Genomic DNA, 15,182 nt, shown 5'->3' with positions numbered 1-15,182 from the left:
GAAGTGAGCAGTTGTTTTCCCTGGCTGGAGCGCGGCGCGGCGGCGGCGAGGGGGGCTGGGACGCTGGCCCCGGGCCAGGGAGACAGTTTTTTTCTGTTTAAAGCGTCGTCGCTGCCGCCTGGGGGAGCGAGGGTGTGCGGGCGGGTGGAGGCTAGGGGGGGCGGTCCCCGCCCCAGATGCCCGCCCCGCCGGAACCCGCCGCCGCCGCGCTGGGCCCGCTCCAGCGAGCCCTCACCTGGGACCGCTGGCCGCCCCGCCGGATTCCTCCGGGCGGGGCCGGGAGGCCCGCGCCCACCTCCGCCCCGTAGCATCCAAGTGGGAAACCGAGGCTGGAGGCGGAAGATGGGCCGGGCCCGGGGGTCGCGCGGCTGGTAGGAGGCCAGGTGGGGCTGGAACCCAGGGCTCCCAGCCCTGGCCCAGCCTCCTTTGCACATGCGGGGGTCTCACCACCCCTCAGTCACTTCTCATGAGTACCGGTCCACCCCTGCCCACTAGGACTCGAGGAGGGAGTACCCCTTCACCAGGCCCTCCGTGGGAGTCCCAGGAAGAAGTCCTTGGGGTCCTGAAGAAGAGTAGATAGAGCAAAGTTTGAAATCCAGCTTGCCTGCCAACCCCCAGTAAATGGCTTCCCGGTGCCCACCCTGCCCCCGCCCCTCCGCCTTGTCTGGCCGGGCTGGCTGGGCTGGCTCTGGGCCTCAGACACTCTGGAATCGCCAAGGTCTGAGCTCAGGGCCTGGCCCCCTTCCCAGGCTAACAGCCGGGAGGAGGGGAGTGATGCCTGAGGGCCTGGGGCTGGGGAGGGGCACAGCCGGGCCCCAGGGCAGGGTCTGGCAGGGACTGGGGAAGGGCCCTGAGTTGGGTCAAGGCTGGAGAGAAGCCAGGCCTGCCCACTGGTCTGGAAGGGAGGCCCTTGAGGGCTGCAGTGGCCTGGTGCCCAGGCCATATCACCGGGTACCTGGCCAGGGGAGACCCCTGATTCAGTCTCTGACTCACAGAACTCAGCAGGGGGTGAGTATGACCAGGGTACCTCCAGAGCGGGTCACAGCCAAGACAGGGTGATACCCTCTCTCCAGGGGGAACAGGGGTTGCAGTCTGAAGGAAAAGGGGTTCAGGTACGTGACTTGAGGTACACCTGTGTAAGTAACTCATGGCTTTAACTTTGAGGGTGGGCTTATTTGGGGTGACCGAGGGAGACTTTTTAGTGGACCCCTGCCCAAATTGCTCAGTGGGCTCAGGCCCTGTTCAGATAGACAGGTATTGGAGGAGTAAGATGCGGGGGGCAGTCCCGTGTCCCCAGGGGAGATAGGAGGGTATGTAGTATGGACAGCCCCCACACTCCCTCAGGGGGGTCTCTGGTCACACACTGAGGCCGGGAGTGGTACTGATGCTCACCACCTGCCAGGCATAGGGCTAAGCATTTTCCGGTCATTTTTCCCTCATACTCATCTGAACCTAACCCTCCTCTGCCTACAGTAAGATGTGACTCACCTTGGAACACAGCATAAACAGACTAGGGTTAGAGTCCTCATCTCTGAGCCTGTTTTTTGACCTGTAAATGGGGATCTAGTCATTCGACAAACAAGGAACCTCTGCATGCTCTTTTTAAAAAATTAATTAGGCTTCGCCGGGTCCTAGTTGCGACAGGGAACTTTGAGTTGCGGCATGTGGGGTCTAGTTCCCTGACCAGGCATCAAACTCAGGCCCTGAGCATTGAGAGCGTGGAATCTTAACAACTGAACCACGGAAGTCCTCAACATGCACTTGTTAAAAGGTAGAACCAATCGCTGCTTTCCTGGAGCTTCTGTCCTGGAGGAGACAGATACTCGACAGATCAACCCACACCTGACTGAGGCTGTGCCAGAGGTCAGTGCTAAGACAGAGAAGAAGAGGGAGCTGGGAGTGAGAGCAGTGATGAGACCCGAAGTCCAGGAAGCCCCTCTGACAAAGGGACTTTTAAGCCAGGAGCTGAAGGAGGAGCAGGAGTTAATGGGTGTACAGTCCGCCCAGCGTGGGGGGAAGGCTGGAGGAGGCCTGAGGGATTGAGGGGAATTTCGGAGGGGACAGTTGACACTGTCATGCCAGGATGGGGGGTAGGAAGAAGATTCATTTCTTCCAGGCCCTGTCTCAACAGGGCCAGCGGAGCAACAGGGTGGGGAGGTAGAGAGAGAGAGAGCATCCGGAGGCGGAGGCGGGAGGCCTCGGTGAGGAGTCTTGAGTTTTATTTTCATCGCAGTGGAACTGTATCAGAGCAAGAAGGGTGTTCTTGCTATCTTCCCAGGAGAGACGTGGTGGAGATGTGTTTGGGGGTGGAATCCAGAGACTAGGTGAAGTGGAGGGTACCGGAGAGGCAAGTGGTATGAATGCTTCCCAGGTGTCTGCCTGAGCCCCCAGGTGGGTGAGGAATGTGACAGGGGAGAGGGAGTACCCACAAAGGAGTGTGGGTTCTGTTTGCAACGTGCTGAGTTTGAGATAGAGCCTCCCTGGTGGCTCAAATGGTAAAGCGTCTGCCTGCAATGCAGGAGACCGGGGTTCGATCCCTGAGTCGGGAAGATCCCCTGGAGAAGGAAATGGCAATCCGCTCCAGTATTCTTGCCTGGAAAATCCCATGGATGGAGGAGCCTGGTAGGCTACAGTCCATGGGCTCACAAAGAGTTGGACATGACTGAGCGTTTTAGATTGGACATGACTGAGAGTTTGAGATGCTTGTGTCATCCAAGTGGAGACGTCTCAATCCAGATATGTGGAGCTCAGCCAGGATGCCCGCCCTGGAGACATGGGCTTGGTGTCCTCAGCACACACGGGCATTTATAGCCACGGGAAAGGAGGGGCTCTGCTGGGGAGAAGAGGGTCGGGGAGAAGAGGGTCAGGGAGAACCAGGGAGGTCTCCTCCCCCAGGTCACAGAGAGGAGGCAGAGTCTGATGTGACTCAGAGGAAGGAGCAGCTGGAGGAAGCTGAGGAAAGAAAACCAGGAGTGTGATGTCAGAGAGCCCAGAGAAGCAAGTGTTTTGGGAGGAGAGCATGGCCAAGGGTGTCTAATGCTGCTGACAGGAGGATGGAGGTAAGGCAGCCTCTGTTCCGGGACCGCTGAGGGGGCTGAGTGACCGGGAGCCATGAGGGCCAGCGCCCAGCCCCATGCTTGGCATGCAGTTAGTACTCCATACATTTACTTACTGTCATTACCAGACTCCTTAAGCTCATCAGGGCTTCCCTGATAGCTCAATCGGTAAAGAATCTGCCTGCAATGCAGGAGACCCCGGTTTGATTCCTGAGTCAGGAAGATCCGCTGGAGAAGGGATAGGCTACCCACTCCAGTATTCTTGGCTTCCCTGATAGCTCAGTTGGTAAAGAATCCACCTGCAATGCAGGAGACCTGGGTTTGATCCCTGGGTTGGGAAGATCCCCTGGAGAAGGGAAAGGCTACCCACTCCATTATTCTGGCCTGGAGAATTCCATGGACTGTTACAGTCCATGGGGTCACAAAGAGTTGGACACGACTGAGCAACTTTCAGTTTCACTTAAGCTTATCAGAGGCCCAGCTGGAAGCAGTCGGCACTGTTACGTGGGTTATGAACATTAACCGAAGCCTGGAGCCGCAGAAGCTGGAGCTGGAGCTGAAACGCGGGGTGGGGGGGCCTGCCCTCGGGAGCCTCGGCTTTCTATAGACACTGACAGTACTTGTCCTCCTGCAGCCAGCAGGGAGGGAGCTCTGGAAATCATATTCCTCCTGTCCAGCCCAGCCTCCCAGGGGCCAAACCCCAAAGGAAGTCTGTGGGCAGCGGGGCTGGGGAGGGCACAGGGCAGGTAGGGTTGGCCTCGGTGCGTGAGGCCTGGAGGACACAGATGCAGAGTGGATCCGCAGGGCTCACTGCAACGGCCCAACCAGGGAGTGTCCGTAGCTTGTCCTCCTTTTCTGTCTGCATCTCCTGTGTCACCACACCCAGGCAGCCCAGGTTCTTGGAATCTACCAGCATGTCTCCCAGATGGAAGTTCTTCTATAAGTCCAAGGAGGCCATGACCTCTGTGCTCAGTGCGGATCACTTCGGCCACCTAATGGGTCTCCACACTGCCATTGCTTCCCAGTCCCATCCCTCCTCCACCTGATACAGGACTCACCTTTTAAAACCTCATTCCAGGACTTCCCTGCTGGTCCAGTGGTTAAGACTCCACCTGCCTGTACTCCAGTATTCTTGCCTGAAAAATCCGATGGGCAGAGGAGTCTGGTGGGCTTCCTATCTTATCCAGACTGGGAAAAAAAAAAAGGATCCACCTGCCAATGCGGGGGACACAGTTTCGATCTGTGGCCTGGGAAGATTCCTCATGCCACTGAGCAACTAAGCCCGTGGGCCACAATTACTGAGCCTGTGCTCTTGAGCCTGAGAGCCACAACTACTGAAGCCCACGCAGTTAGAGCCCGTGTGGGAAGCCCACATGCTGCAGTGAAAACACAGCACAGCCAAAAAAAAACTGATTTCAGACGGCTTCCCTGGCAGCCCACTGGTAAAGACTCCATACTTCCACCCCAGGAGATCGGGTTTAATCCCTGGTCAGGGAACTAAGATCCTACACAATGCAAGGCGTGGCCAAAAGCAAAAACAAAAACCTAATTGCAACCGAGCTCCTTCTCAGTTTACAAAACCTCCAGCAGCTTCCCTCTGCTCACCTGGCCTGCAAGGTCCTCTGTGCCTCCCCGTGGACCTAGTCCTGCGCGTCTCTAGTTCCTGCCTCCAGGAGGCATTTCTCTAAAACAGCTACCCCCAGCCCTTTGAGTCACATCCCGTGTTTATCTCCTGCTGGTCCTCCTCACAGCCTGAAGCATTCTTCTCTATGGGTTTGATTACATATTGTCCATCTCACCGCCCTCCCAGGAAGCACAACCTCGCCTCCAGCTCTTAGCACATCATGACCTGGCGGGCAGAGGGCACTGACATTTGTTGACTGATTGGATGGACTGAGACTACGAGGCTGTGAAAGATGAAACAGTTAGACTCGGCTCATCTGGCGAGTAAGATGTGGGGATTGAATGTAGGCTGGCCTGATCCAAAACCCACAGGGCGTTCCTGGGAGGAGGAAGGAGAGGAGTCCCACAGATAGTCTACAAATAGGAGGGCGGGGCCCTGAGGGCAATAAGGGGCTTTTAGCCCGAGGAATGGTCTGTCTGCCACAACCTCAGGGAAGGGCGCCTTTGTGCGGAGAGGTCCCAGAGATGGCAGGGACTTGGCCAAGGTTACGTTATTGGGTCTTCCCAGGCACTGGTGGTAAAGAACCCACCTGCCAATGCAGGAGACACAAGAGATGCGGGTTCGATCCCTGGGTCGGAAAGATCCCCTGGAGCAAGGTATGGCAACCCACTCCAGTATTCTTCCCTGGAGAATCCCATGGACAGAGCGGCCTGGTGGGCTGCAGTCCATAGAGTCATGAAGAGCCGGATATCCCAGGACTCAAACCTAGGGTTCCTGATGCTTCCTTAGGGACATTGGCTGGACGGGGTGGCCCCAGCCTGTGTAACGGAAGTTAGGTTTCAGGAGGCAGCATACCACAGTGGTAGTTTTCTGGAATACCTGCTGTGAGCATTGGGAAAATTCTTCATCTTCTGTATGCCTCCTTCCTCATTTTCAGACAAGGAAGTAAAGCAGCCGACATTCATGAAACCCTCGGTGGATGCTGGCCGCACTGTGAGCCCTCAGTATATATTACCCCTATTTTCTTTTCTTTCTGTCTTTTTAAAAAGATACTCATTTTTTTATTTGGCTGCACTAGGTCTTAGTTGCGGCACGTGGGATCTTTTTTAGTTTTGGCATGAAAACTCTTAGTTGCAGCACGTGGGATCTAGTTCCCTGACTAGGAATCCAACCCGGACCCCCTGCATTGGGAACGTGGAGTTTCAACCACTGGACCACCAGGGAAGTCCCTATATTAGCTCTTTTCATTATTATCTGGGCCTGGGGTCCAAAATGGGCTTGCTGGGAAAATCCCATGGACAGAGGAGCCTGGTGGGCTGCAGTCCATGGGGTCGCAAAGAGTTGGACACGACTGAAGCAACTGAGCGCACACACTGGGCTCCAAAATGGGCTGCAGGTGGGAGCTGGCTTCCTGGAGGACGGGGAGAATACCTCTGAAAGAGGGCTGACTGTGTGTCAGGCTCTGTGACACCTCCCTGAGTTCTGAATGTCTTTGGGAAGCTTCTAGGCTCTGAAGAAAGAAACGGCTCTAGGGGTGGTAGGTTCTAAAGGTGATGGTTGGAAGTTTCAGAGGCCTGGAGGGGACAGTTCTGCCCTGAAGCATCTCTCTCCAAGAGATGTGAAGTGGCCGTCCCTGAGTCCCTCTGATGTGTCCCCATGGTGATGAAGAGCATGAGAGATGGGACTGGAAAACGAAATGAATCTGTCTTCATGCTTCATGGAGCAGCTGGTATATCCAAATTGTTGGAGTAAAATGTTTGAGTTTGGGATTTCTTCTTGCCTTGAACAGAACTTTTAGATTCTCTCTCACATTTTCTTGGAGATGGGGTTTGAGTAGGAACCAGATGATGTTTGCTGCTGAAATTCCGTAATACTTTCCTTTAAGGGGAAGTCAAGGATCATGCGAGAAGGCAATGGTACCCCACTCCAGTACTCTTGCCTGGAAAATCCCATGGATGGAGGAGCCTGATAGGCTGCAGTCCATGGGGTCGCTAAGAGTCGGGTACGACTGAGCGACTTCACTTTCACTTTCATGCTTGATCAGCCAGAGGATCTTCAGCCCCTCCCCTGTCTCCACCTTCCGAACCCAGGAAAAGTCCACCAGGGAGAATCTGACCGGAGACAAGCGCGGCCTGGGTGGAGGCCCAGCCCTGCCACCTCCCAGCAGGGTGATTGTGAAGAAATCTCTTAACCTGTCCAGGCTTCAGCTTCTCCATCTGCACTTTGGGGATGATAAGACACAATTCACGGCGCTGTCCTGAGGCTTAAAGGAGGGTAATTCAAGCTGTTAGCGCAGTGCCTGGCCCCAAGATAAAATACACCAAAATTCCTCTGAGGGGCTGCTGACACCGACTGCCCTTTGAGCATCCCCCTGTGATGATGGTACTAAAACAGGGACTAGGAGTTACTTGTCAACAGTGTGTATGTTGGACTTGCATTTGTGTTTATTTACATGTCAGTTACAGGCCTGAGAGAAAAGGTCTTGTCTTGCCTCTTTGGCACAGGTTCAGAAATCTCACATGGATTGTGGAAATAAAGTTTCTGTTGTGTTTGAAAAAAAATACACCAAAAGTTGAGTATTATATTTTTTATTAGGCTATTTCATTCATCTTAACTCAATTAAATTATATATATATTTACATTTTTATTTATGTATTATTTCTTTTTTGCTGCACTGGGTCTTCATTGCTACACTCGGGGTTTTGCTAGTTGCAGTGAGCTGGAGCTACTCCTTCTTGTGGTGTGTGGACTTCTCACTGCGGTGGCTTCTCCTGTTGCGGATCACGGGCTCTAGAGCTTGGGCTCAGTAGTTGTGATACACAAGCTTAGTTGCCCCATAGCACGTGGGATCTTCCTGGTGTGCGTGTGTGCTAAGTCACTTCAGTCATGTCCGACTCTGTGCGACTCCATGAACTGTAGCCTGCCAGGCTCCTCTGTCCATGGGATTCTCCAGGCAAGAATGGAGTGGGTTGCCATGCCCTCCTTCAGAGGATCTTCCCGACCCAGGGATCGATCCCACGTCTCTTACTTCTCCTGCACTGGCAGGCAGGTTCTTTACCACTGGCGCCACTGGGAGGCCCAGGATCTTCCTGGACCAGGGATCAAATCCATGTCCCCTGCACTGGCAGGTGGATTCTTAATCCCTGGACCACCAGGAAAGTCCGAGTATTATTAGTTTTATTACTGTATCATCTAGCCGTTTCTTCTTGCTCCAGAAATGTCAGGCCAATTCACACCTCAGTGAAAAACAAGAAGAAAAGCCAACGCCTTTTGGATGCCTGTTAGCCTGATGATACAATAACGCCAGTTACAGTGCTCAGAGCCGTGGCTACAAAACGTAGGCCACCTGTTGCCACGAGAACCTGATCCATCAAATGCGGCGGTTGAGGAGCTTATAACTGAGCTGTGTGTGAATGTGCCCTGGTGGGGTGTGCTGTCACTCAGGGTCAGGCCTAGCTACTGCCATGCCCACTGTGCCACAGAAAGGACAAATGCTGGGCTCGGCCACGAGAGGGTAGGAAAGGGTCCCACTGCTTCCCAAACAGCTGGGCTGCCCACCGTGCCTGCTCTGAATTGGCTTTACCACCAGCACTCCTGAGACCTGAGTGCTTTCCTCATGTCAAGGACTGCAATGGGTCTGCGGTTCTACCGTACCAGCAAATACAAGTGAGCCTGCCACAGGTTCATGGATGCTGGCAGAAGACAGGAGATTCCTGGGTCAGAGACAAAGGACCTCGTTATTCATGGCATAGTAAATAGCACAATCATCAGCATATTGACATCAGTCCTCTGGTCCCCAAGTCCTGTGGGGTGGCGCCAGTGGCCTGGGTAGATGACTGCACGCAGTGGATTGTGGTATGGGAGCAGGCCCTAAATTTAAGGACTTATGTCTTTTTTGTTTTTTTTCAAGTTTTTTTTTTTTTTTAACAATTCTTGTTTGTTTGTTTCTGTATTTTTATGTATTTGGTTCCTTTTTGGGTCTCAGTTGCGGTATGCAGGATCTTCATTGCATCATGTGGTACCTTCCGCTGGGGCACATACTCTCTAGTTGTGGCACGTGGGCTCCAGAGTGCGCAGGCTCAGTAGCTGTGTGGCATGAGCTTAGCTGCTCTATGGCACGTGGGGTCTTAGTTCCCTGACGGGGATTGCATCTGAGTCCTCAGCCCTGCAAGGTGGGATCTTAACCACTCAACCACCAGGGAAGTCCTCCCAGGTCTTTGCTGATGGGTGCTCTTTGCTCTAGAGGGAACGTCTATCTCAGTCTTTCATGGCTGTTCACAACATCCTTAAGAAGAGAGTCCGGGACAAAGGCAGTCAGTGCCTCTCTTGCAAAACGTGCATAAACTCAAAAGGATCCCTGGAGAATTGTGTTACAATAATATCCACCCCCCATTTCTACACTGTCTTGGCTTTTGGTGAATTTTCCCATGAGTTCACCACTCTGTTGGCAAATCTGATCGACAGAAGCTAGGACCAAGCCTGTTCAATTTGTCACATACAGCATTTAATTAAAGCTACTATCAATAAGACTGCAAGCAGCAGGATAAAGCCAACTTGCTCTTCTGACCTCAGCCATGCTTCCCAGCTGAACAAATCCAGAAAACAATAGGTCTACCTCAGAAAGCAGGTGGCTCGCTCCTTAGTTCTTTGCATTACCCTTTCCACCTTGGCCCAGAAGGCATTTAGGACAGTCCCACTCAGTTCACCGAGCAAGGTTGCTATGGATGATAGATTTCTTCCGGACTTCTCCCCTGAAGGCCAGAATCTGTGCAATTAATATATCTTCTGGAGGACTTTGCTGGTGGTCCAGTGGCTAAGACTCCACACTCCCAAGGCAGGGGGCCCAGGTTCAATCCCTGGTCAGGGAACTAGATCCCACATGCTGCAACTAAGATTCCCGCATGCCACCATGAAGACTGAAGATCAGAATGCTGCAGCTAAGACCTGGCACCGCCAAATAAGTAAGTATTGAGTGTTAGTCGCTCAGTCGTGTCTGACTCTTCGTGATCCCATGGACTGTGGCCCACTAGGCTCCTCTGTCCATAGGGTTCTCCAGGCAAGAATTCTGGAGTGGGCTGCCATTTCCTTCTCCAGGGGATCTTAGTGACCCAGGGATTGAGCCCAGGTCTCCTGCATTGCAGGCAAACTCTTTACCATTTGAGCCACCAGGGAAGCCCGAATAAGTATTAGAGGAAAAAAAAAAAAAATATATATATATATATATCCTCTGTACCTGGATTAATGCTTTCAGTCATGAGTGAGACAGTTCTTTGTCTTTGACCCCCAGGAGTCTTCTGTCTTCTGCTAGCAAGCAAGAACCTGTGGCAGGCTCACATGTTAATTTGCAAGTAGGCTAAAGTCAAGGAGAAATTTCAAATCACTGTTTTCTAGAGAGAGGCACATTAATATATGACTTCCACATCAGTCATGTAGTCTCAAGGGTACACATGGTACTTCTGGGAAGAAACATGGTGCCCCCCAGTTGGACCTACATCAGTTAGGGGGTCCCAGGTTGACAGTGCCTCCTCTCGGGTTGGTAGGCCTTAGGACTCCCAGCCCAATTCAAATAACTGAGTCTAGTCTTTTCTTTTGGAAGGCTTGGCTCAGGGAAGTTAGTCCTGTTTGTCTAGGCCACCGGCCGGATGGCATTTATCCACTTGATGGCATGACTGAGTGGTGATGGCTACAGGATTGGGCCTGGGGACTTTATCTGGAGGTGATGGTGTTGACAGGTATTTTATGTGGGAAGTACTTGAGGGCAGGAGGAGAAGGGGGAGACAGGATGAGATGGTTGGATGTCATCACCGACTCAATGAACATGCATTTGAGCAAACTCCAGGAGATGGTGAAGGACAGGGAAGCCTGGTGCGCTGCAGTCCATGGGGTCACAAAGAGTTGGACACAACTTAGCAACTGAACAACAAGAAGAGCTGAGGCTACCTCCTGCTCTTTCCTATCTCTTGGTAAAGTTAAGCAGAATGGCAGTCAAGTCAAGGTCAGAACTGTCTAGTGGAGTATGGCAGAGCTACCAGTCAGTCAAATTTAAACCACTTGAAAGAGTTTGACCAAGATGTTATCCTCAGTGCAGAAGGTTCCAGGTGGTTTAGAAAGACAGGAATGTTAGTGTCTTTCTTCCCCCCTCTCTCCCAGGGTCTGAGGTATCCCCTCCCCAGGTGCCAAGCTTGCTATTCTCCCTCCACTATCACAAAGTCAGCGTGCTCTACTCCCCTAGTAGATCAGCCATGACTTGTTTCTACAATTAGCTGAGAAGACTGCAGTCCAAAGCCCTCTACAGGCAGCAGCATTGTGACATTATCTGTTTCACATCTGGGGACTCCTTGACTGCGCCACCTTTTCCACAGTCTCTCCTGCCTGTACTTTTCATCTGGAATATTGTGTGCAAGAAGGACCGGGACATTTTTATAAAATATACAGAGACCCACAATGTCTACCACTCCACATGTGGGCCACTGTCAGGGGGACTCACGGAGAGAGGGAAGTGCACACCAAGCCCTCTAGGGATTCTCATGATCTAGACCCATGTCAGTCAAACAAGAGAATCCAGGTGGTTGAACCATAATATAGTGAGAATCCCCGCAGTCCCCTCCTTTATTTATTTTTAGTTTTTAGAATGTATTTTTTTGGCCGCACTGGGTCTTAGTTATGGCACACGAGATCTTCATTACAGCATGCGGGCTCTTCATTGCAGTGCGCAGGCTTCTCTCTAGTTGTAGTGTGCAGATTCTGTAGCTGCAACGTGTGAAGTTAGTTTGCACGTACGATCTTAGTTCCCAGAGCAGGTATCGAACCACACTGGAAGGCGGATTCTTAATCACTGGACCACCAGGGAAGTCTCGAGTCCCCTTTCTGACCGGGCTGTAACCCAGCGTTCACCAACCCCGCTGACCTGGAGTTTCTGTTAAGGGAAAGAAAGAAGCATTATGTCCAGGAATGGTGAACAGTGAGCCCTAAAATTCCAAAGCTGGTCTATATAAACCCCACCCCTCTCATCTTGATCATTATGAAGGACATGGCCTAGAGGAGGTGGTCCCATAGTGACTAAACCGCTGTACTGAGGTATGTGGACCAGGAGGAGGAGCCAGAAACCTCTTTGAGCTAATTTTTGAGGAGCTGTTTCAACATTCAACAGTACTTCATGCTTGTGGATGATTAGGGAGAACGTAAGGACCGCAGATACCTAGACTATCAGCCCATTGTTGGGTGGCTTTTGAGATGAAGGGTACACCATTGTTAGACTTCAGTTGGTCCAGAAAGCCAAGAACATTACAGGGATTAGTCTCAAGAACCACAATGGTGTGACCAAACTTGACTGATTGATCTGAAAGAGTACCACTGTAAACTGAAAAAGTATGAAGCACCATCCACAGCCCCAAGAAGGAATCAAGGTCCTGTGCCTTCAATCTCTCAGGAGTGGGCAGCGACAATGCCATATACACTGTAGCCTCCCTCTTTGCAGGACGAAGAATTTTGGCTGGAATCACAAATCTGGCATGAAGTGGTGGCCTCTGCATCAGAGGCACAGAGTCCTACACTTTGTGTCCACTCTGTGATGGTGGATGTGCTGCTGTATCTGGTATGATGATGGGTCCGGGCAGAAGTGGAGACAATCTGGGCATTGTGGGCTCGATCCACAGCTTGATTCCTGTCATCTCATCAGAGAATGGATCCTCAGCAGGGGTATCTGCATAAGTGATCTAGATGGTTTGATCAGCCATGACTTGTTTCCACAATTAGCTGAGAACACTGTGGTCCAAAGCCCTCTACAGGCAGCAGGATCGTGACATTATCTGTTTCATGTCTGGGGACTCCTTGACTCAGCAACCACAGCCACACTGCATTCCAGCTGGAGCTGCAAGGTTCACACCATTTGGCTGACCTGGTCTTGAGTTGGTCAGTCTCGCTAAAGGTTTGGCAGTTTTGTTGATCTTCTAAAGCAGTGGTCCCCAACCTTTCTGGCACTGGGAACCAGTTTTGTGGAAGACAATTTTTCCACAGCCAGGGGTGGTTGAGGTGGTTTGGGGATGATTTAAGAGCATTACATTTATTGTGCTAATGATCATCTATATTTGCAGCTGATCCCCAATGCTAGCATCACAACCTCAGCTCCACTTCAGATCGTCAGGCACTAGATTCTCATAAGGAGTGAGCAGCTTAGATCCTTTCTATGTGCAGTCCATAGAAGGCTTCGTGCTCCTATGAGAATGTCACACTGCCAGTGATCTGACAGGAGCTGGAGCTCAGGCAGTAATGGGAATGATGGGGAGCCATTTGTAAGTACAGATGAAGCTTCACTGGCTCGCCTGCCACTCACCTTTGGCCATGCAGCCCGATTTCTAACAGACCGTGGACAGGGAGTCGGGACCCCTGTTCTAAAGAACTAAATTGTAGGTGAGTTGATTTTCTCTAATCTTTGGCTTAAAGCTCAACCTTCAGAAAACGAAGATCATGGCATCTGGTCCCATCACTTCATGGGAAATAGATGGGGAAACAGTGTCAGACTTTATTTTTGGGGGCTCCAAAATCACTGCAGATGGTGACTGCAGCCATGAAATTAAAAGACGCTTACTCCTTGGAAGGAAAGTTATGACCAACCTAGATAGCATATTCAAAAGCAGAGACATTACTTTGCCAACAAAGGTCCGTCTAGTCAAGGCTATGGTTTTTCCTGTGGTCATGTATGGATTTGAGAGTTGGACTGTGAAGAAGGCTGAGCGCTGAAGAATTGATGTTTTTGAACTGTGGTGTTGGAGAAGACTCTTGAGAGTCCCTTGGACTGCAAGGAGATCCAACCAGTCCATTCTGAAGGAGATCAGCCCTGGGATTTCTTTGGAAGGAATGATGCTAAAGCTGAAACTCCAGTACTTTGGCCACCTCATGTGAAGAGTTGACTCATTGGAAAAGACTCTGATGCTGGGAGGGATTGGGGGCAAGAGGAGAAGGGGACGACAGAGGATGAGATGGCTGGATGGCATCACTGACTCGATGGACATGAGTCTGGGTGAACTCCGGGAGTTGGTGATGGACAGGGAGGCCTGGCGTGCTGCGATTCATGGGGTCGCAAAGAGTCGGACACGACTGAGGGACTGAACTGAACTGAATCTTTTTTCTAGCTTTCCTTCTGTTTTCTTTGGATTTAGTTTGCTCTACTTTTTCTAGTTTCTTAAGGTAGTAGATTACATTACTGACTTGAGACTTTTTTTTCTTTTAAATATAAGAATGTACAGGGAATTCCCTGGCGGTCCAGTGGTTAGGACTTGCTGCTCTCATTGCTGAAGCCTCGGGTTTGAGGTTCAATCCTGGGTTGGAGAATTAAGATCATATGAGCCCTACAGTGCAGCCAAAAGAAAAAAAGAAGAAAAAAAAGTAACACACAACTATAAATTTACCTCTAAGCACTGCTGTGGCTCTAGCTCACAAGTTTGGGTACGCTGTGTTTTCATTAATCTCAAAGTAGTTTCTAACTTCCTGTGTGATTTCTTCTCTGACCCATTAGTTATTCAAGAGGGTGTTAATGTCCACATATTTGTGAATTTCCCAAATTTCCTTGTTATTGATTGCTAATTTCATTCCAGTGTGATCTGAGAACATATTTTGTATGATTTTCACCCTTTTAAAAAGTGTTTTCAGGGACATCCCTGGTGGTCGAGTGGATAAGAGTCTGCCTTGCAGTGCAGGGGCTCAGGTTTGATCCCTGGTCAGGGGACTAAGGTCCCACATGCTGCAGAGCAACTAAGCCACACACAACTGGAGAGTCTGAGGCCACAATGAAAGATCCCATGTGCCACAGCTAAGACCTAACACAGCTGAATAAACAAATAAAATTTTAAAATAAGTGTATTAAGACTTGTTTTATGGTCTAACCTACAGTCTATCCTGGAGAATGTTCCAAGTATATTTAAGAATATGACTCTGCTGTTGTTGGCAAGAGTGTTTTATAGATGTCTGTCAGGACTTGGGCTTGACAGCTGTGATTTTTCTTTTAAAGGAGACTGCCTTAATAGGGGGTATTTCTGTCCCATTCTCATAATAACGTGTTATTTCTGCCTTGTTTTAATAGAAGGACTAGGAGAGTTTTCCAGCGGGAGCTGATCACGAGAATTTATCTAGATTTCTTTGTGTCACCTGTAGCAGTCAGTACTATAAACTCAAACAATACGAGCCCAAGCAGTAATCACTGCCTCATCTCTAGTTTGCTATGGGAGTTTGTCTGTCTCGAGGAAATTCCCCTAAGAGGGACAAAGCTCCCTTATAGCAGCCAGGACCCACTGCGGGGTGCGGGGTGGGGATGGAGGAGCTGAGACCTTGTGTTGTCATCTCAGAATGGATTTAAGATTGGCAGATAGCCTATAGAAAGGGCTGAGCTGTAAGATGGCCCAGCTGTTGCCATTCTATCTTACCAAGTATCACTTGCCCTACCCCTCATCTCCCAAGTGAGCCAGCGAAGTTCTAGTGGTTCATCTATTTGTTTTTGTCCATAGCAG

This window comes from Bos grunniens, chromosome 29 (genome assembly GCF_055505025.1).
Source record: "Bos grunniens cultivar Pamir isolate PY7600 chromosome 29, Bosgru_T2T1.0, whole genome shotgun sequence".
NCBI lineage: Eukaryota > Metazoa > Chordata > Mammalia > Artiodactyla > Bovidae > Bos > Bos grunniens.
This window is presented reverse-complemented; position numbering follows the sequence as displayed.